Raw genomic sequence first — 24,277 nt, 5'->3', positions numbered from 1 at the left:
AAGCACTGGTGTATAACTCAGCCTAGGTGTCTGTTCCATCAGTGGGGGAAGGGGCTATGAAGCTATTTATGCCATCATGTAAGATGTTGTAATTGGCCTTGGATAAGTTTTTAGCCTAGCTGTTGCTAAGTGGGGGGGGGGGGTCTTGTGCTATAGTTACTTCCAGTGAGACTGACTTATGGTCAGATCTCACCAGGGATAGCGACTCACTGGGGTGGGTGGTGCAGTGGTCCCTCATGTTGGTGAGCACCAGGTCCATGATGTTTGAGCCCCTTGTGGGTGTGTCAACCAGCTGCTCCAGCCAGTGCAGTTAAAAAAGTCCAGGAACCTTTGGGCAAGTGAGTTAGAACACGTATAACTTACCCAGTCTATGGATAGGCAAAGTTACCCAAAAATAAGGTGTTTGGTTGTATCTCGATTGACTCAAGCAAATCCAAGTAGGCTGAGTGGATGTCTTGATTCATGGTGGGGGTCCTACAGCTGGCATGGAGGGGGTCCTACAGTCAATTGCACCTGAAGTAATTCAAGGGAATCATGCTGTTTAACCAATCTAGAGTTGTATTTATCTTTAATGAATACTGATACACCACCTACTTTAGTTCTGACACCTTCAGTTTGAGGTCTGAATGTGTAGAAGGAAATGTAACCTGGTGCAGCTGGGGTGCTCTCTGCAACCTTAAACCAGGTCTCAATGACTGTACAAATGTCCACATCTTCCAGGGTGAGCACTGCTTCTGACGAGTGCAGTTTCTGGTTTAGACTCCTAGCATTTAGCAGCATAACCCTGAGGTTGTTTTTACAGGGATCATCTGGAATTTTGTTCTTGTGACACTGCCTAAAAAAGGCACTATGGGGCTGGCAAGAATCTTAGCCAGTAACCGAAATCTCAGGGGTGACAGATGAAGGCCCTCTCTGGCAAAGCATTGAGGTCTGTCGACAGTATCATCCCAAGCTGATAGATACTGGATATTCTTTTAATGACAACAGAAACTAAGCCAATTGTTGAAGTCAATCGTTGTTGAGAGGCTTGAGTGTGTGTGTGATGTGGTGGATCCTGGCACCTGACAGACAGCTGACCATGACCTATTCCTTATCCAACCTGGTGAAAAGGACATCTGTGTGTATCACAATTGAGTCACCTATGACTATGATGTTTATTTTTGTGTTATGCATTAGGGGCTTGACTGGTGAGTCACTGGTGTGTGACATATTACATGTACTATGTTCTGCAGAGGATGTGTTATGTGAAGCTTGATTGTGTTTGAGAGGTCTCTGATGTCTGGGTAAGCTTCTTGTAAGGACCTCTGCATATGTAGGTTTATGTGTTGTTGGTTTAGTAGGTGCAGGAGATGAGGTCTGCATGCTGACAGCCTGCTTAGTATCAGATGAACTGACTGGTGAGTGAGAGAGCCTGTATTCTAGGTTCTTGGTATAGATGCATCTCTCACATAATGAATTTGTGTGGACTAGAAGATGTGGGTTGTCAGTGTACATGAGACAATTGCTACATTGCCTCAGGATACCCATGTTGACCAAGCTGGTTGGAGAAACTGTGGGAAATTGTCCATCTCTAATGTTAGGTAAGTTGATGTGGTCAGAAAACATGGAGAGGACAGGAAGGACCAGGTAAAGTAGAGTACAAGAGAAGTGGACAAAAATACAAACGGCTAGTGGGTAAGATCTGTGTTGGTACCTCAGCAGCTTCATTGAATGTATCATCTGTCAGTGAGGGACAGTCATGAGAACTCACTGATGGAGCACCAGCAGAATACTAAAGGAAAATTTGCAGGCAAAAGTGTTTGCGTCTATAACCACCAATGGTGGCCACCTCTGTGCGGCAATGGGCAATGCACAAATGTGGTGCTATGCAGCAAATGAGCACAAACTGATCTAAACAAATTAACCAATAAAAGCAGCTCAAAACTGAGCCCTGTTCCAGCAACTTTCAATCAGATGAGTTCTAACTGTACACTCCTGCCACTAGGGTACAGGGGAACCCTCTCCAACAAAGATGGCCTGGTTTAATGCTCAAGTTATACAAACAGCAGGTCTGAATCTAGTCTATGCTAGGGCAAACAAAGTGCACCAATTTCAGAAAAAAACAGTTCAAATAAGCAGGCACAATAAGGCTTTAACCATCAACTCCCAACTCAGAAGGGCAGACGCTACCCTCTCCTCCCACAAGAGTGTAAACCACAAAGCTTCTTAATGTAAAATAACTGGCCTGAAGCCCAAGGGCTTAAACCAGAACTAAGACATGTTTAAAATAACAGATACACTAAGGCTTCAACCACCAATTCCCAACTTAGAAGGATGTAAGTTACCTCTCCTGCCACAAGACTGTAGACCACAAACCTTCCTAATGTAAAACAACTGGCCTGAAGACCAAGTGCTTAAACCAAAAGGCTTAGAATAACAGTTACAATTTAATCAGGCTACTAACAAGCAGTAATAAATGCAGCAGAATAAATGCAATTGAACACTTTTAAAAACAAGCAGCAAAAGCAAAATAAAGTAACAAAGTAGGAAGAAACACAAATACAGTAAAAGCAACTGACTAAAGTGCATTTTCTAGGTTAAGTGGGAAGGGAGGAAACAGAAGAAAATTCAATGTTGAGAAACTAAGGGGCATGGCCTTCCCAAATGATCTCTCTGTACTCAGTAGAATAAGCTGATGAGCTGGGATTGAGAGGAGTGTCCAAAATCAGATTTATAGTAGGGGCGGGCCACTCAAAAGCCACCAAGTTTAAGAACACAACAATTTCGCAGGTGAGAGGGAAAAATAATTGCAGCCAGAGATCAGCAATATTCAGGCAGAGTACAGCAAGCAGGCCAAACACTTCAGCTAAATAGAGATACTTCTAACTAAAAGAGCAATGCTGTTTCTCAGCTCCCCCCGCTAATTAACTGATTTACTTAATTTACTTAATTTACTTAATTAACTTATTCACTGTTTGTAAAGGAATTCTTTGCTAACTTTTTTAACTGACCCTAGCTAAGACCTATTAAAACTCCAACAGAACAGAAAACTTAAAACAAAACAAATGTAACACAAGAATAAGATGCAAAATAGAAGTGACCAAACCTTTCAATTCAAAATAAAATGCAGCCAGAGATCAGCAATATTCATAGAATGGAAAAAAACTACTACCCAGAAAGCTTGACCACACAAGGGAGTATGCGGTTATTTTATGGAGAAATAATAAACTGTATTTATTTATATATATAGTAGATCTGTGATACAAAGTATTACAAAAACACATATCTCCTAAACTTTGGATCTTTTTTTAACTACAGTTTTGGTACATCAAGGTATTTAGATCCTCGGTATAACATCAAAAAAGTATCTACATATTTGGATCGGCATTAGATATGGTAAAATGTACTAAAATAATTCCCTATAACTCATGTTTACACATCTATGCGTGGGCAGGTGTGTGTACACACACACACACACACACACACACACACACACACACACACACACACACACACACAAATGTGATACATATTCACGTTTTAAGTACAGAATATAGGAAGTGTGCAATGTGACTTTAAATCAGTGTTGCTGTGCAGTCTGGGAATATTTTATTAAACAGCTAGTCAGAAAATCCCATGTGTTAGGCAGTAATGAGGTCTTAATTAAAATTTACCATGGTACAAAAGTAGGGTTCCAATTCCAAAGAGTTCAGTAAGTTAGTTACCTCATCTGGAGGAGCATCAGCAAGGAAGTCCCTGAATGCATGGAGTATGTCAGTCCAGTCAGGACTAACTCATCAGATGTGAAAATGGAGTGTGTACGACAGTGATTTGGATCCAGGGCTTGAGTGAGGCCTACAGATTGAATGGTTACTAAACAGTCCACTTTCTGGATGTGCTGTGTTAACTATCTAAAGCAAACAAAAGGTACATTTTTTACTAAGGGACTACAAGCCAAGGGGCAATGCTCGTTTTGTTTGGTATAAAACTGAAAAGCCAAGAAAGCTGCACTTTCATTTATTTATTTATTTTTTGCATTTTTTCTGGTGGATATGTACAATAAACTTGCATTCTTTTTTATCAACTCCTTCAGCCTATATTTTTTGCACTTACACTGGTGGTTTTTGCACAGGTAGTTAGCCAGTGATTCATCATGTACCCCTGCAATTCCACTGGAGCCAACTGCATTATGTGTTGGGCTAGTAATTCCCTATAAACTCCCGCTCTTGTTCCTTAACTCATTTCTGTTGCAGGATTTTTTCCTTCTGTTACTGTCTCTTGTAAACCCCAGTTATGGAAGATGCTGAAAATGCTTGTGAAGTCAAAATTAAAGACTATTCAGAAAGTGGAGCAACTACAGTAATATATGAAAGTGCTGCCTAAGGTAGCTTTTAACCCCAAGAATATGTCTGCCATAAAAAACGTACCAAGAAGGGTGAACTAGAGTCCCATCTGGTGGTTTTAACTGCAATGCCACCACAGAGAATAGGGACTGAATAGATTAGGCAAAAATTGTGTCATCAGAACTAAGAGGATAGGTACTGAAGCACAAATGGCATGGATGAAACTGATTACACAAGACTGTGACAAACTTAAGAAAAATAATTTTTGGCTAGGGATGGAATAACCTCTGAAGTACAAGCAATAAAATCTTATGACTGGATCTTCTAATGCTGGCCAACCAGTAAAAATACAGAAGTAAAATTTTAAAAATACTTAAAACATATAGGTTCATAGGTTCATAGGTAGGTACTAGGCTATCGGCCCTGGGGCCTATACAAGCCCAGCCAAAAAGGTACCCTGGCTTTTGCCACCCAAGAAAATAATTTTCCTGTGCCTCTGTCAAGCAGAGCCACAGAGGTGATCCCCGGGGTGAATTTCCTATTTCCCATCCAATCATCAAGATTTTTCTTGAAGAGTGCTAATGAGGATCTTTGTTTGATATAGATAGGTAGTTTATTCCAGAGTATGGGAAGTCTCTGGGACAGGAATCTATCCCTCTGGCATGTTCTGTTTATTGTGGTGACAAGGTTTATGTCCCTAGAGCATGTAGCTCGGAGGGATTGGGATTTCTTTAAGTGGAGCATGTCCAACAGCTCTGGGTTTGACATAGCTTTGTATGTTAGGCAGAGATCACCTCTGAGTAGGCGATATGCGATGGAGTAAAGCTGGAGTTTTTTGAGACGGTCTACGTAGGGCATCTGTTTGAGGCCGGTAATCCTCTTTGTGAGGTATTTCTGCGGCCTTTCCAGTTGTTGTAGATGTCTTGTGAGGTAATACCAAAAGGGGCGTTGTACACTATAATGGGTCTAATGAGTGATGAGAAGAGGGGAACAATGACCTCTTTTTTTCTGGATGAGAAACCTTTTGTGATGAGGTGTGCCACGTAGAAGGATTTTCTGACTACTGTGGCGATGTGATTATCAAAGGAGAGACTACTGTCCACTTCTGTCCCAAGGTCTCTTATCACACTTTCGGTGTTAAGTATACTACCGCCTATGTTGTAGTTCATGGGTACAGAGTTTTTACCAAAGGGGATGACAATGCACTTTTTGGTATTGAGCTTGAGGCCATGGCTTTGACACCAGGCATCTGTCTCGGTGTGGCCCTTTTGTAGGATGTCCACATCGTTAGGAGTTTTGATTATGGCTCCTAGTTTGCAGTCATCTGCGAACTTCATTAGCCAAAGACTTCTTTGTTAGCCTGTACTTCAGAGAAGTAGATACAAAACAGGAGAAGACCCAGGACTGAACCCTGTGGTACTCCACTTGTCACTGGTCTGAAGTCGGATTTGGAGTCAGCTACTTTCACAGTGTGGGTTCTGTCAGTGAGCCAGTTGGCAAACCATCTTGTGACATAGGGATTTATACCTAGTTTAGTGAGTTTATCTATAATTCCAGAGTGGGGGATGGTGTCAAAAGCCTTGGCAAGATCTAGATAGGCTGTGTGAACCACCTTACCCTTGTCTACGGCTTTGGTGACTGCTTCAAAGAAGTCTATCAGGTTTAGGAGACATGATCTGCCTTTTACAAACCCGAACTGGGTGGGATCCGGAGTTTGGAGATTACCAATGTCTTTGTTTATAAGCTCCATGATGATACGTTCCATGGCCTTGCAAACCAGGCTCATCAGGCTAATGGGGCGGTAGTTCCCGGGGTCCGTGGTGGCTCCCCCTTGTGGAGTGGGATAACTGTTGCTGTGCGCCATTCAACAGGCACAAAGCCTGAGGTGAGGCTATGATTGAACATGGTACTTAGGTGGGGTGCCAGTTCATTCTGTAGTTCGTGTAGAACGCAGCCTGGGATGTTGTCTGGTCCCATGGATGCTGTGTTCTTGGCTTTGGAGAGTGTGGTTTTTACCTGTGCAGCCATGATTACAGGAACTTTGCATTCTTCCGGTATAGAGATGGGCTCTTTAGGGGTGAGAGGGGGTAAAGTTAGCACTGAACCTATCTGCCAGGATGTTGGCAATATCAGTTGGGTCTGTATATTTAGTGCCATTGTGCTGTAACTCAGAGCAGATCTGAGTGTTGCCATTGAGATTCTTGACATAGCTATAGAATACTTTGTGGTTGTCTTTAGAATCAGTGGTGATTTTGTTTTCGTAACTAGCTTTGGAGGATTTTATCAGGGATCGCAGCTTCTTACTGAGGCTGACCAGGGAGCTCCTCCACTCGTGGGATTTTACTCTCTTTTGCAAGAGTTTCTTCCCTCTGTTGTACAGTTTTTTTATGGCAGGGGACCACCAGATTGGCTTCCTTTTTTTGGAGGATAGCGTCTTGGTTCTGTTTGGGATAGCACGATCCATGCACTCTTGTAAGTGCTTATAAAGTGCAATTGTGTAGGATTCAGTAGTCGTAACTGTATTGTCCATCAGCACTCGGTTGTACCAGAATGATACAGGGCTGACTCAATTTCTGGATAGAGTCTGATATACACAGCAATGTAAAAATTTTGACATTTTTGCAATGGACAAATTTAAAATAGTTGTACCTAGTAATATAAGAACACATTCTGCAAAGTGATCCCTGAAAACTAATAAGCTAGTTAGCAGAAGGACTTATTAGTTAACCACACACTGTTTAAAACCGAAGTTTTTGCTTTTATAAGTAAAGCTGTAGCAAGAAATATGCCATATTCTGTGAAACAAAATGCTGCAAGCAATGTGTTAATAAGTTTCAAATGTGGGGAAGGGGTCAAACTGCTAAATTCTGTGCTAGTAATTCTGAAAAGAATGTTAATAGTAGAAATGCAAAAATTGAAATACATGCTACAAGTAAAGTTCTTCCTATGGACTGTGATAAAACTGAAGAATGAGAAATTGAGTCAGCCCTGTATCATTCTGGTACAACCGAGTGCTGCAGCTTTATAAGGAAGGGAAGCTCAAGCCCTGCTACACTCCGGAAGCATGATTAGCCTTATCAAAGACCTTCTAGAATGTAAGCATAAGATTAGTAACAATAAAAAAATAGAGTATTCTGAGGAAGTCTTACACCTTGACGAAAGCGCTTAATCATTAAAAAGTTTTTTTCAGTATTGGACCGTGTCTGCTGTGGTTCCTGGCTTCACCTCTCATCTTTTGATTCATTATAGAAAATGGGAGGGTGGGATTCCAAAGGCACTGTACAGCAGGCTGATACACTTACCAAGAAGGAGGTAGAACAACAGGTTAATACATCCATTCAGTATAAGACTGGGGGGAGCAAGCCAGTGACACTCACAGAAAAGTTCAGAATCAAAAGAAAGAAATCAGTATAGTACAGAAGCTACAAAAGAGGCTAGAATTTGGATGTTGTTAGATATTACAAAATTATCCTGTCTGTTATCAGAAACATGCCCCAATGAAACAGCAACAGAAATCCAGAACTGTAAGCTCCATCAGTAAAGGCAGTGAAGGTGAACTTGTGCAGAAACCAAAAGGATGAATTAGTACAATACAGAAGTCTGCACTGAAACTTGCATGCAGTATTAGCACAGAAAATGAGGAAAACAAAAGAAATAGGACACACGCACGAGGACTCTCAGAGAAAAGTGAGTAGCAAATGAATGCAGAGTTATTAGTCTTTTCAAAACAGCTCAAAGCAAATGCTTAAAATAAGTTGCAAAAAACACCAAGAGCACTTTCTGGAACTACTCCATGCTGACCAACAGGTGTAAAAAGTTATAATACGTTCTACTTTAAAAACTGTTCAACTAACAGTAGCTTTCCAAAAAACACACACACACGTGAAATTGTTGTGCAAAGCTAAGCGCTTTCATTCAAAATTTTAATGAACTTCTTCAGAGCTATACAAAACAGTTACTGAATACTTTTAAACTTTAAATTAATTGATTAATTGATCACATGATCCACAGTTTAAAAATTCTTACACAAGTTAAAAAGACATGCACAAAAAATTCACTTATAACTTTCTTATTTAAAAGAAATACTTAAAGACATTGTGCTTTTAATAAACACTTTATATTTATAAACAGTAATAAAAATAAAAAAGCAAGTCACCAAGGCAGTATTTGCATGAAACGCAAGTTTATTTAACATTAAACACTGTCAAAGTAAAACCAACTAAGTGCTTTTGCCAAAAAACATGAATTGGCTTCATCAGAGTCACTCAGTTATGATATAACTTCCTTTATATACTCTAATTACTTAAGCAATTATTCATGATTTTGCTTGCATCAATGAAATTACCCTGACTAAACCTAAAGGTATACTTCCCCTGAATGTGTCATATACAGAATAACATGCTGTAAACCACAATAATCGGTACATTTAAGATAAAAATATTAGTGTTAATACTAATAATGAACATAATAGTGTAAAACATAGTTAAAAAATAAACTTAAAAATGCAAAACATAGTTGATCTGTTAGTTGCAGTCAGATGTTTTCACAGTACACTTAAAATTAAACCTCTGCTGCCCTTTGCTTCAAGAAGGGAGCTGTTGAACAATAATCATTTGAACCTGGCTTGCAACAAGCATTTAATCTCATTTGCCATTTAGTTTCTGTGGCTTCTAATTCTAATTCATCATCCCCACCCCTACAGTCACTCTGCACTTTGTCAATGACAAAAAATAAAAATCTCATAACTGGGACATTCTAGAGTGTGAACATATAAAGCATTGTTCATTTTTTTATTTTTAATGTCTCTAAGGTGCTCAGTAATACGATCTCGTAGCCTTCTTTTGGTTTTGCCTATGTAGAACCAGGGCATGATAAGCATGTAGCTAAATAAACCGCCATAGTGGTATTACAGTTGCACCTGCCCAGGCATCCTATAGTATGTTCAAAACTTCCTCTAAAGACATTCATACCATCATGTATATTTTTACAGGTCTTGCAAGCACCACATTTGTACGTCAGTGACCTGTGCTTGTCTTGTTTTCTGTTGACACTTTCAAGAATATTCTTTATATTAACACCCTCTACTGTACACAACCTTAGGTATATGCCCCAACGTTTCCTTCATTTCATTGTCAAAGTGAGTTTCCCATATATTATTAACACTTGATAACAAGTTTGATGTTTCTGTATTGTATTGTCATACCAGAACACTGGTGTCTAGGTTGGCCGTGTTGGTTCTATTAGTATTTAGACCTGCTTTTAAAATAGGCTTAAATGTATTTCTTTTAAGCATAACTTCTCTCTTCATTTTCAGCAAAAGACTTAAGGGTAGCCTCTGTTTCGGAACATTCCAATTAATGTATAGATGTCTTTTTTAAATGTTTCGTCACTACTAATAAGCCTTGATAACCTAACCATTTGGCCTTTTATTATACCCTTCCTCTGATGGAAGGGGTGGCAACTGTTATAGTACAATAACATATTAGAATATGTTTCCCTTCTTTGGATACTACTGGCCTAGGTGTCCCCAGCAATGTCCTTAGTCAACTCAATATCTAAAAATTCTATCTTATCACAGTGCCATTTATATGTGAACTCAAGGAAAGTGGTTGTGCAGTTGATGTATTTTACAAAGTCATTCATCACATGTTCCTCTCTTCGCCATAAAATTAGTATGTCATCAAGAAACCTCACATACAACAATAAATTAGCCATAAAGGCAGACAAAAAAATATACTTTCTCTCCCATTCTAGGAGAACCAGATTGACAAAGCTAGGGGCACATTTGGCCTCCATAGCCACTCCTGCTTCCTGATGATAGAATTCACCTTCAAAAGTCATAAAGTTGTTAGTCAAGACCACTTCCATGAGTCCAACTAATAAATTGACCTTGGATTGATCTATTGATTTGCTACCCATCAAACATTCCCTGAAGAAATCTAACCTTTCATTATGAGGGATTACTGAGAACAAGTTAACCACGACCACAGTTAGGAAACACAAATCCAAGCTCTCTGTATTTATTTGTCTTAATAATTCCAAACAGTGCCATGAGTCTTTGAGTATATGTCATGCCTCACTTACTACTAAACTTAGCCATTTATCTATATATGCTGCTACTGGTTCAGTTTTAGAACCTCGGGCTGCTACTATCGGCCTAAAAAGGGGGGGGGGGGGGGTTGTGCACATTTTTATGAATCTTTGGTATTCCAAAGATTACTGGTGTCCTTAGTTTCTCAACTGTTAAATATTTTATGTCCACACTTTCTACTTCATTTTAAAATAGAGCATCAAATAAATAAAAATATCAATCCTGGCATAAGCTCTATTAACAGCATTTCTTGAAGTCCTACTATAAGTTGTGGTATCATTCAATATTTCAAACATTTTGGAACTGTAATCTATGTGAGACATAATGACTACCCCCGCCCCACCCCTGTCTGGTTTCATTACATGATGCATCTTGTTTCCTGCCAATTCATTCAAAATAGTGGCTTCATCTCTCGTAAGATTGTTAGTGTTATATTTGGTCTCTTTGACTATTTTTCTAAATTCTTGTTCACATAATTTCTCAAAGGACAATATAAGTGGGTGACTGGGGGGATGAATGTGCTCTTTCGTTTGGCCACCAAGTTCTTGTCCAAGCCTACATTACTGTTTTTGAAATATAAACTGAGATTCAATTTTCTAGTATACAGTTTTAAGTTAATCAAAACATTTGCAATGTCAGTCTTCTAGTTAGGTGCAAAAAATATCCTTTTTTTAAACAAGTTAAAATGTCCTTCACTAACAATGACATCACTGTAATTGTAAATATAAAAAACATCGCTTTCCAAAATATTACACTCCATTACAACTTCAGAGCAATCATTTTCAACTGCATTTAATGAATCTTGGTCCAACAAGGCAGTTGTGTTAAATAGCTCAGTCAATGGAAGTCTCTCCTCCAGCCCTGCTGTTGTCCCCTGTTGAAGTAGTTGCTGTTCCTGCTGCTCTGAACATTGTAGTTCTGCCTGCCCCAGGGGGTCCGTTTCCCTTGATTTTTCAGTCTCTTGGACCTCCTTAGTTGTTGACCCTCCTTAAAAGAATAATCATTATTCCTCCTGGTGTTGTTAAACCCCCTTTCACTGTCAGAACTGTTGTTCTGAATATTTTCATTATTTTGAGGGCTATATTCATACACATTTCTCTGGGGCTGTTTTCTCCATACATATACTTGATTATTTGAATAATCAGCCCTGTCTCTGTCAAGCTTACGTTGCTTTCTCAAACTGTTCTCTTTTACAAAGTTATTAATGTCTTTAAGAACATTCTCATACTTAAATTTGTATTGCTCAAAAAGTAAATCTGAAATAATACTTTGATTTAAAACTGAAATCCCATTTTGCAAAAGAGCCAACTTACTGTTGTTGTCTCTGATAATGATGTCCATCACTTCAAAACATGTCTTGTCAAATAAAGCCACAAGTTCTCGAAAAGCAGAGGACCCCTCCTCAATCCCCAAAGGCTGTTTCCAGACTCATAAGCCTTTGGGAACTTGTTTGAGAGCAACTCATTTGTTTAAAAATGCGTTGTCTAGTTAAGTGTTCTGTACTTTCTACAAAGTAAAATTCAAAGGTCCTTAACTGCATTTTAATGACATTTCTTGATTGGGAATAGCGTTTTCATTGAAAAAATCTGTTTCAAACACTGTAAACCATTCATTCAGGTCTGTATTAACTCTATCTGGCCTCACGGTCGCTGGGATGGTCCTCATTGATTCCTGGGCCACTTTGGAATGCAGAATAAACAGTTCAGCTTGTGAGTCAGTCAGGTTATTGGTAGGTACTCTTTGTCAATCTTCCTTCCATCACTACAGAAGCTAGTCTGAATAGACTGGTTAAGTTGAACCAGCAAGGTTTCCATAATTACTAAGAATTTCTGAGTGAAAACACTTATCTGACTGCAATTAACAGATCAACTATGTTTTGTATTTTTAAGTTTATTTTTTAACTATATTTTATACTGTTATGTTCATTATTAGTATTAATACTAACATCTTACACGTACCGATTATTGTAGTTTATTTACAGCATGTTATTCTGTATATGACATATTCAGGGGAAGTATACCTTTAAGTTTAGTCAGGGTAATTTCACTGATGCAAGCAAAATCATGAATAATTGCTTAAGTAATTAGAGTATATAAAGGAAGTTGCATCACAACTGAGTGACCCTGATGAAGCCAATTCATGTTTCTTGGTGAAAGCTCTTAGTTGGTTTTATTTTGACAGTATTTAATGTTAAATAAAGTTGTGTTTCATGCAAATACTGCCTTGGTGGCTCACTTTTTTATTTTTATTACTATTTACAAGTTTTTGAGCCATTTGGTTTGTCTTTTGTTATACTTTATATTTATACTTTCATTTAATCCACGGTTTTTACTTGCATTTCATAAAAGCTGCTAATTCTCCAGAATACATTTTTTTGGATATATGATCCAGGACAAAAAAAAAGGAAAATTTTCAGAATTCTAAACAAGATAAGGTACGTTTTGCTAAGGAATTTGTTACACCCTTATGTTAAATTGCAAGTATATCTTCGTATATACGCTTTGACAGTTTTCTTGTAATTTTGCCTACATAGAAACTGTCACATGATTCACACTTGGCTAAATATGCTACCATACAGGAATTACATGTATATCTCCTAGCAGCCCAAATTTGTCAGTCTCCTAAAATCATATTTGAACATTCAGTTACATATCTGCAGTACTTGGCAGCTGTTACATTTACACGTACCACTTTTATTTTTATTTTCTATACTTTTTTCAACCTGGCTTTTTTCAAATAAAGTTTTACAATTGTAATTATTCTTAAAATTGAACTTTGGTTGTATACCAATAACACATGATAGTTCTTTATCTCTTAATATTATTTTCCAGTCTCCTCTGAATCTAATGATATAGGAAGAAGAAATGCTCTAAAGTTTCAGACTACTGCAACAAATGGAATGACAACTAATTAAGGTACTGTTAACACTGAATCAAAAGCTACCATGGTTCAGTGTAGAATTTTTAACTTAGAAAAAGACATTTTAAAAGCAAAATCAATAGAACTGGAGATACAATATTTAGAGTACTGTATTTCTAAAGGTTGTTTGCAATTATATAATGGGGAAGCTGCAGTGGTGCAGCGGTTAGCGTTGTCGCCTCACAGCAAGAGGTTCTCCCATTCGATTCTCAGCTGGAGTGCCTTCTGTGTGGAGTCTGAATGTCCTCCCCATGGTTGAGTCATGTATAAAGACATGCAGGTAGGTGCGTGTGTGAATGGATGTGCCTTCTTTGAAGGCTAGGCATCGGGCTGGCAACTCGGCACTGTAAAAATCCATTGCCAATCATTAGCAGACCGGAGTTCTGCTGTGGCGACCCCTAACTGGGAAAAGCCTAAAGACATTAGTTAGTTTTTTAGCTTGCAATTATATAATGGTATCTCTGTGAAGGTTGAGAGACATGCAGCAACAGTTATTTACAAGAAAAAGAAAAAAAAAACTTGTAATGGAAGCTGGAATGTATCCCATTGACTCAGCATATCCAATTAGTAAAGAAGTTCAGTACAGAAGACTTTTAATTATAATAGTCCTTCAGAAGTTGTAACCAACAGTTTAGATGTTGTTTCTGTTGAAAGTAACTGTCCAAACAACATGAGTTCAGAAAGTAACACAATTTATGGAGATACCAATGATCCACTGGAAGGTACCAGCTCTGATTTTACAGCATTTACTGCCTCTGTGTCCCCTTCTCACTCAGTTCACAAGGGCAGAGAAAAGGGAAGAGGAGAGTGAAAGGCAAGAAAGCCCCGGAAATGGTTGCACTGTGATTAATTTAAGTAGCTTTGATTAAATGAACAACATATTAATGTGTTAAAAAGGGTTTTTCACTTATACCTAATAGAACAAATATTACAACAGTTTTGAAAGATCTTAAACAGTATGTCAGAGAACTTAATTTACATTTTATATTAAACAATGTTAAACAGTTTTGTGATTTTTTTCAGTGAATTATTTTAGAAAAAGAAGTACCTTCAATCCAGCACTGCACCATACATTGCATGTTTTTTTCTGCTACATGTGAACAAGAAATAAGGGAGATTATTAGAGATGCTTTACAGGAAAGGTTTTATAATTTAAGTAAGGAAGAAAGACAAGCACTGGTAGAACTCAGAAAAAAATTGAATGTACGTATTATGAGAACAGATAAAGGTTGTGCAACAGTCATGGTGAATGTGGAAGATTACAACAACAATAAGTGACATTTTAAATGACAAAAATGGCTATGAAAATGTTTCAGTTAGCAGTAGTAATGAACGTTTTAGGAAAACTGACCTTCTGTTATTAGAACTAGTGCATCAGGGACAAATAGGCTTTACATTGTACGAATTTCACTTTAACATCACAGCAAAAGACAACCCACTATATACCCAACTGAACACACCAAATTGCTAGGAGTGGAAATAGACAATAAACTAAAATATGACATTCACATATCCATGACGATAAAAAAGTCCACAAAAAACTAGGAGCGTTATACAGAAATAAGCAACTTCTCACCAAAGCAGCAAAGATTTCAATCGCAAATTCGCACCTTATCTCCACCCTACTTTATGCCTCTCCAATATATACCAACCTAAGGCAATGCGATCTAAACAAGCTAGAGACCTGCTACAACAAAATCGCCAAATTCGCCACAGGGGCATCCTACCATAGTCACCACTGTCTCTCACTTGCTGAACTGGGCTGGCTTGAACTCCCTCACCTCCTTCAATGGTATCAGCTATCACTCGACCATAAACTAGTAAACCATCCACTAAATGTCCCATCCCTCGAGGATCTACTCCAACCCTATCGCACCACCAGACCACTAAGATCCAGCAACAAAAATCACTTGCAGATCACTAAAGCCAGTAACTCTGCTGGTGAAGCACTATTCTCTTGCGCCATAGCCAAATTATGGAACTCCCTCCCACACACAATTACCTCCGTACCATCATGCACCCACTTCAAAACTTTACTAAAAGCACACCTAAAAACATGCTGGCTATGTCCTTGCAACTCCCACTCTAATATCACCCACCCCATCCAACCACTACCTTTCTTCCCACCCCACTAACTACCTTGATTATAGCAAGCTCAGATGCTCATAAGCCTAACTACTTATTAAACAGCAGGAACTTCTTATTGTAACAATTGTTAATGTCTGTTATGTACTTCGCAGATAAAGATTCTAGTTGTCTACTGATGTACTATGTTCTTCATCCTGTAAATATGTTTGTAATTAATTGCTATGTTAATCAAACTGTTAATCGCTATGTAATCCAATTTTACTACTGTCTGTTTATTTTAACTGTGGAGCTTTTCTACCCGGGCCTCCGCTGAAAATGGACCTACTTTCAGTCGGACACTCCCGATCAACAAATGTAAATAAATAAATAAATAAATAATAAATAATTTATGAAAATAGAATTCCCAATCATGTCACGTTTGTTTGGGATTCCTAAAGTGCACAAAGGCCTTACAGATATGGAGTCATTAACTTTCCGGAAAATTATAGCTGCAAAGTTTAGTAAAACAGAAGCTATTTCTGTTTTTCTAGACTCAATTTTGAATCCTATTGTACAAAAATCAAGTTTTTTTCTAAAAGATTCATGGACTTTGTTAGATTTATTACAATAAATTCTTACTGGTGAAGGGAACATTATGGTCACACTAGATATAGTTTCACTTTACACTAGTATTATACAAGATATAGGTATTGATTACATAGAGATTACTGACGAAAATTCAGACATTTTGGATGATATACTAATTTACTTTGTACACTTACAGAATTAGTTTTACAAAATAACTTCTTTGTGTTTAACATCAAATATTGTAAGCAAAACCGGGGTGTTGCAATGGGTGAGATGACTGCACCTTCCATCGCTGACATAGTAATGAGTTTGTGGGAGCATACAGTATTATGAACACATGGTTTATTCAGCAAAATAGCTTTCTACAGGTGTTATACTGATAACTTGTTTTTTATATGGAAAGGAAGTACAGCAGATCTACACAGCTTTGTTGTTGACCTAAATAAAAGTACAAACTTTCTCATTTTTACTAGGAAATTCCTGGAAAATGAGTTACAAATGAATGTAAGGCAATGTTGTTTTAGTAGTTGTACAGTATATACAGAAAAAAGTATTTTGTTAACTACTTAAACTGCGGTGGTGGTGCTGCGGTAGCATTGTCGCCTCACAGTTAGACGTTGCCCGTTCGATCCTCAGTTAGAGCATCTTCTGTGTGGCGACATTCACGAACGGGCGTTCCTTCGTTGAAGGTTGTGCGTTAGGCCCGGCAAGCCAGCACGTACAACTCTACTGCCAATCATTAGTGGACCGGAGTTCCGCTGTGGCGACCCCTAACCGGGAAAATCCGAAAGACACAAACAAACTTAAATGCAAAAAGACAATACCCTATCTTCATGACAAGAAATGTTACAAAAGGACAGCTTGTTCACCTAAGTAGATTAACAAGCTGTAACACTAGGTTTGATAATGAAGTGCCTTACCCTAAAAATGTATTCAATGAAAGAGGACATAGTGACAGTGTCTGGTTTGTGACAGCTACAAGTACTGCAGATATGTAACTGAATGTTTAAATATCATTTTAGGACACTGACAAAATTGGGCTACTGGGAGATAATACAACAGTTTCTATGTAGGTAAAACCACAAGAAACCTGTCAAAGCATATATAGGAACATGTACTTGTAATTAAAACTAAGGATGTAACAAATGTCTTAAAAAATGTACCTTATCTTGTTTAGGATTCCGGAAAATTTCTTTTCTCCTGGATCATATATCCCAAGAAATGTATTCTGTATATTTAAATAATAGGTTAGAAGTCAAGGAAGTTAATTGGCAGCTTTTATTAAATGCAAATAAAAATCCTGGATTAAATGAAAGTATAAATATAAAGTGTTTATTAAAATCACAAAATCTTTATTTGTTTTATAAGTGTGTATTTTTATGTGTGTCTTTTTAATGTCTGTACTTGTGGATCATGTGGTCAATTAATTAATTTAAAGTTTCAAAGTATTTGGTAACTGTATAGCTCTGAAAAAGTTTGTTAAAATTTTGAATGAAAACGCTCATCTTTGCAAAATGATTTCAAGTGTGTGTGTGTTTTTTTATAAAGCTGCTATTACTCAGCTTTTAAACTAGAACATATTACAACTGTTGGTCAGCATGGAGTAGTTGCACGAAGTGCTTTTAAGAGTTATGAGTCTGTTTCTACTACTACCAAGGATGATAAAAGCAGACTCTAAACAACAGGTATCCATAAGTAAGGAAAGGAGTAAAACTGAAGGTAATTTATTTATGAGACACTCTTTTTACAGGGAGAGCGACACAAGATGGTGGGGTTTCTCATACTTAGACAAAGGAAGAGCAACCTAAAAGAAAACAGAACTCCAGAAGCTTGTACTAAAAGCAGAGGGTGAGTTTTCTTACAGACGCCCTTTGTGGGGGAGGTAATAGAAAAATGCAGTGCTGGTGTTTTGGGGGAGTGATGCTATATCCTCCACACCTGAGATGAATTATTGAATAAACTAACCCTAAGTTAGCAGACTTAGAGGTAAGCCATATAAACATAAAAAAGGAAAATGTGAAAAATGCTGCTTTTTGCAGGGCTAGAAAGACTATAAGCAAGGCTATAGGGGAATATAGTTAAATTGTTCCCATTTACTTATTTTTCCTCTTTTTAATTAAAAATAACCTCTTATGTAAAGTAAAGAAAACAATAAAAATCTACGTTAACTGCTAGTGTAAAAACCTTATACAAAACTAGTAATACTATCCCACAGTCACATCTTAGAGGGTCACTTGGCAATGGAGACAATTAAAGTAAGGCTACTGGACAAGCATAATGAAAGATATAGAATTCCAGAATGCTAGAAACCTGCATCTCCTCCTGATGGTACCAGTACATACTTAAAACGTAACACAGCAGCCACTCTATACACCATGACAGAAATGCTATATGAACTAATAATAACTAAAGAACCAAAAACCTAAGCTAAAATATATAAATGGCACTTTAATGAAACAATAAAAGCAGGGTAAGCGTTTTTGCAGTTAAAAGGAACACCTCATCAGACCAATAAAACATCATATAAGACCAGCATCTATAAAAATGTATGGTAACCAATTAGCATACATCGGTATAATCACATGTGCAAAGTTCATTCAGAAAAAGCTGCTCCATTCATAAAACAGTAGCAAATCAAATCAATGCCTTAGACCATGTGCCTTAAGTATCAGCTTAATAAACAAAACAAGCCAGGAGGCTTGTCAGCTTGCAGACAAACGATCCGTTTTAATTCTAGACACTCAATTTTATTTTTTATATCACCACCTCTTATATTTTCACTAACAACTTCTAAAACAAAAAAAAATTAAAACCATGAGCAGATCCTAAATCATGTACATGTGTCTCGCTAAAACATTCATAAGTTTACCATTACAGACATCTGTCCTCTTATAGCTTTATCACTGTGACTTAAACTGATGGACTGTCATACATGTAATGAATATGCATGCATACTCACCTCACATAACTTTCCCTATAAACTAGTGTACTACATTTATGTAATTTTGTTGTTTTAAGCCTGTTTTGCCTTGTATCAGGTACCACAGCCCTCATAGCTTGGAACTTAACTTTCAATAATCCTTCAGGTAATATAAAGCAAATAGAGATCACTCTGTTCCAATACAACTAACACAATTTATTCACCACAATTAATCCTGGAAATCCATTCTAATTTCTCTCTCGAGCACCAATGAACTAATCAAACCCCTAACCCTTTAACACACTGTTCACTTAACCCTCTCTCAAGCAGAACAACTAACTTCATGTTCATGCTTTGTAAACATGTACATAGAGTCAAAGTCAATAGCTTTTATGAATTACTATGTACTATTGTACTCTGAATATATTAAAATTGTTTCTTCTATTGTAAATACAATAGAAGTGTGTACTGTTTTACTTTCATCTGTACTTACTAATGTCTATGCTCATGTGAAATGGGTTCTGTACTCGTAAAATGTGTTCTGTAACTCCCAGGCAATGGATGAAATGGGTCTTCTTTAGATCAGTCCACTTTCTCGGTTAACAAACAAATAAAATAGAACAGAATAAATAGCCAAGGTGATTATTAAAAATAATACTAACATGTTAGTAAACACTGTTTAGTTATTCCTCTGTGTGGACTATAATCTACCACCTTTAAAGGTAACTGTAATCAACTGCACATTATACAGTTTGCATACCTTCTTTATCTGCAATCAAGTCCATGTGAGATAGTACCCTTATTTATATATGAATTTATCAATTCATTTAATATCTTTTACAAAGATAATGGACTAATCCATTCAGGACTCATTTCAGCCACTGCAAAGTTAACCTGATTAAATTACTAAAAGTAAATATCATGCAATACCTCAGACCAAACAGGTCAGAAACACAAGAATTTCAAATTAGAAGATTACGTAACAAAATTTGTATCGCAGGCCACACAGGTCTGAAACACAAAAATTAAAAAAAAAATATTCAATTAAATAACTGAAAATTATACAAAAACACCATACATATATACATACATCTCATATCAAACAGGTCAGAAGCACAAAAATTAAAACAAGTACTAGAGTAAATGACTGGAAAGTACACAAAAAAATAAAAAGAAATACAAGATGTCACATCAAGCATGTTAAAAACATAAGAGGTTCAGAACTGTAGGACCCAAGTGCATTTTTTACAGACATCTCCTCCCACAACTCCCTGCAGAACATTATTCAACACCAGCATTTTACAGATCTCATGTTCCTGCTTTTTACTAGTAATGCAAACTGCACCATTCATAATCCCATAAGTCTTTGTTTGAAACCATGTTTTCTCATTATCAAAGAAGGTGGGAAGATGACATAATGGTTAAGGTGTTTACCTTAAAGACACAAGGTACAGGGTTTGATTCTCACATGGGATAACTAGCTAGACTTCAAATGACCCAAAAGGGCAGTTAGCCTAGTACTAATCTATGAACCTCCACTTTCATAATCCCTTTGTTTTAGGCACCAGGCCCAGAAGCAAACTGTTTAAGAATTCACTCAAATCAAGCAAATGTTAAGCAAATAAGCCCCAAATGAATTATGGAAAGATATACAAGCTGCGGTGACAGTAGTGCTGTCTCCAACAAGTATTTCCTTTAGTAACCACTCACTTCCTGTCCATCTCTAAAATGTGTCTTCCCACCATGCAGATGAAGTAATTAATATTCATGAGATAAAGCTGTTGGGGTGGTACTGGAGAAATAATCTGTATTATTTATTTATTTATTTATTTATTTCCAGTTTGATAACTGTGGAGGTCCACTGGGCTCAAGGAGCCCGTTTTCAGTGGAGGCCCGGGGAGAAAATCTCCATATTACATACAAGAAAATCAAACCTATGATTATTTAAAACAAATGTAGAATTATATACTGAGATATAGCAAAATACAATTGAAAAAAATGAATACTCTTCATGACATATGTAGTTGCTTAGAGAGCCATTTGCACAGCATAAAGTTGAATTGAAGCAGTGGAATAAGCTGACAAATATTTAAAAACTATGAAATTGTAAGTCTTCTGTTAGTAGTTGCAAAGAATGAATATTTGAAAGATAGAAGTATAGGTTTAGTAGTATGTGTAAGAAATAAAGGAGGAAACTGCAATGTGTACTAAGTATACATTAAAGATTCTGGTGAAAGAAGAGAGGGGCAGTTGAGTAGTAGAGAGGGAGGTGGTTGTTTAGAAGAAAAATAAATCTGGTGAAAGCAGAGAGAGGCAGTTGTTTAGTAGCAAAAGTGGAGTACACAAGTCAGGGATGATTATAGTAGCTAGTTAGCAGTATCCCTTAGCATGAACCTTATATGTAGGTAGAAAGGAAAGAGAAAATTTCCAGATAGGGAGAGAGAGTAGAGTTACAAAGCTATGTACAGCATTTACATTATATACATTCAAGGTTTTGATGTTATATTACGTTAGATTCAGAGAGGGGAAGCTGTAGAGGAAAAACAGCAAGGTGTAGAGATACATGTGGAAGTACATGAATAGGGGCATTAGCAGGATTAAGTAGGTAGGGTGCGATTACATTTCCAATTATGGGAGAGGTAGGAATGGAGCTGGGATATGAAGTGTTCAAAGTTTTTAGAGATTCATAGCGAGGATGGGAGAGAGTTACATTTTTTGGCTAAGGAAAAGGATAGGAGAAATTGGCCAGCGGGACGTTTTGATTTGTATACAGAAAGTAGATTTTGTTGGGCAGATCTCAGGGGTCTGTGAGTTGTGTAAGATGGTAAGATATTTGCTAGAGCAGGGCATGCAGTAGGTTTAAAGATTAATTTGTGGGCTGTAGTGAGTTGGAGGTAGTCAAAGTAGTTGGGAAGCTCTAGCCAGTTTAGCATTTGGAGAGACCTACAATGATTGGAGGAGTGGTTAGATTTAGTAGCGAATCTAGAGATTTTGTTGTAACAGATTTCTAGTTTTGCAGAGATGGTGGAAGAGAGGTTTGTTAGTAGTGGAGCACCGTACAGTAATGATGGTAGTAAGTAAGTCGTGGAGAGAGTTTGCCTTGTAGAAGGGGAGAGAAAGTAAGAGTGTCTGTATAGCATACCAAGTTAATACTTATTAAGATATGCTGGTACAGCCTGCTTTAACCCTCACAGTGAGAGTCTGCTTTATTACATAAATTACACATCAAAGCAGATTTTTTGTTTGCATTTTCCTTCTGTCTACTGCTTTGCAGGGTTTTTCTTCACTAACTCATCATCTTCTTTCGGCTGTTCCCGTTAGGGGTCGCCACAGCGGATCACCTGTTTCCATTTCTTCCTGTCCTCTGCATCTTGCTCTGTCACACCAACCACCTGCATGTCCTCTCTCACCACATCCATAAACCTTATCTTAGGCCTTCCTCTTTTCCTGTTACCTGGTAGCTTCATTCTTAGCATCTGTTTCCCAATATACTCAGCATCCCTCCTCAGCACATGTCCAAACCAACGTAATCTTGCCTCTCTGGCTTTGTCTCCAAACCTTCCAACCTGGGCTGACCATCTAATATACTTATTCCTAATCCTGTCCACCCTCGTCACACCCAGTGCAAATCTTAACATCTTTAACTCTGCCACATCCAGCTCAAACTCCTGCCTTTTTGTCAGTGCTACTGTCTCCAACCCATATAACATAGCTGGTCTCACTACCCTCTTGTAGACCTTCCCTTTCACTCTTACAGGTACTCTGTCACAAATCACTCCTGACACTCTTCTCCACCCACTCCATCCTGCCCGTACTCTCTTCCTCACCTCTCTTCCACACTCACCATCACTCTGAACTATTGACCCCAAGTATTTAAACTCATCCACCTTCACCACCTCTACTCCTTGCATCCTCACCATTCTTCTATCCTCCCTCTCATTCACACACATATATTCTGTCTTAGTCCTGCTGACCTTCATTCCTGTTCTCTCTAGAGCATATCTCCATCTCTCCAGGGTCTCCTCCACCTGTTCCCTACTCTCACTACAGATCACAATGTCATCTGCAAACATCATAGTCCTTGGGGACTCCTGTTTGATCTCGTCTGTCAACCTGTCCATCACCATTGCAAATAAGAAAGGGCTCAGAGCTGATCCTTGATGTAACCCCACCTCCACCTTAAACGCATCCATCACTCCCACTGCAGACCTCACTGCTGTCACACTACCCTCGTACATATCTTGTACCACTCTTACATACTTCTCTGACACTCCTGACGTCCTCATACAATACCACAACTCCTCTCTAGGCACCCTGTCATATGCTTTCTCTAAGTCTACAAAAACACAATGCAACTCCTTCTGACATTCTCTGTACTTCTCCATCAACACTCTCAGAGCAAACATTGCATCTGTAGTGCTCTTTCCCAGCATGAAACCATACTGCTGTTCACTAATCATCACGTCCCTTCTTAACCTAATTTCCACTACTCTTTCCCATAACTTCATGCTGTGACTGATCAATTTAATCCCACTGTAGTTACTACAGCTCTGCACATCACCCTTATTCTTAAAAATCGGTACCAAAACACTTTTTCTCCATTCCTCAGGCATCCTCTCACTTTCTAAGATTTCATTAAACAATCTGGTTAAAAACTCCACTGCCATTTCACCTAAACACCTCCATGCTTCCACAGGTATGCCATCCGGGCCAACAGCCTTTCCATTCTTCATTCTCTTCATAGCTATCCTTACTTCCTCCTTGCTAATCCATTGTAATTCATGATTCACTATCCCTACATCATCCAACCTTCTCTCCCTCTCATTCTCTTCATTCATCAACCCCTCAAAGTACTCTTTCCATCTTCCCAACACACTCTCCTCGCTTGTGAGTATGTTTCCCTCATTATCCTTTATCACCTTTACCTGCTGCACATCTTTCCTAGCTCGGTCCCTCTGTCTAGCCAATCGGTACAGGTCCTTTTCTCCCTCCTTAGTGTCCAACCTTTCATACAACTCTTCATATGCCTTATCCTTAGCCTTCACCACCTCTCTCTTTGCCATGCACCTCATCTCCTTATACTCCTGTCTACTTTCTTCATCTCTCTAACAATCCCACTTCTTCTTTGCCAACCTCTTTGCCTGTATACTCTTCTGTACTTCCTCATTCCACCACCATGTCTTCTTGTCATCCTTCCTCTGTCCCGATATGATACCAAACACCTTTTTAGCCATCTCCCTTACTAGCTCTGCTGTAGTTACCCAGCTATTTGGTAACACTTCACTGCCACCCAGTGCCTGTCTTAACTCATCCCTGAACTCCACCTCACAAGTACCCTTTTTCAATTTCCACCATTTGATCCTTGGTGCT

General features: G+C 38.1%; 1 protein-coding gene across 2 annotated transcripts in view; it reads right to left on the bottom strand.

Moving 5' to 3' along the window:
• Positions 1 to 24,277, bottom strand: part of LOC122807814 (zinc finger protein 208-like) — a 218,458-nt gene that overhangs the window by 142,422 nt on the left and 51,759 nt on the right. Inside the window, exon 1 of one of the 2 annotated variants that reach the window (XM_044078898.1) lies at positions 14,381 to 14,440. The exons of the other annotated variant lie outside the window; for it this stretch is intronic. The gene's annotated coding sequence lies outside the window, so the exon portion shown is untranslated. Of the gene's footprint in view, positions 1 to 14,380; positions 14,441 to 24,277 lie in introns of those variants that run through there. 2 annotated transcript variants of the gene reach the window in all.

Source organism: Protopterus annectens, chromosome 7.part1, assembly GCF_019279795.1.
Source record: "Protopterus annectens isolate FY-2018-M chromosome 7.part1, PAN1.0, whole genome shotgun sequence".
Lineage (NCBI taxonomy): Eukaryota > Metazoa > Chordata > Ceratodontiformes > Protopteridae > Protopterus > Protopterus annectens.
Note: the sequence above shows the minus strand (reverse complement) of the source record. Positions and strands in the feature narration are given on the sequence as shown.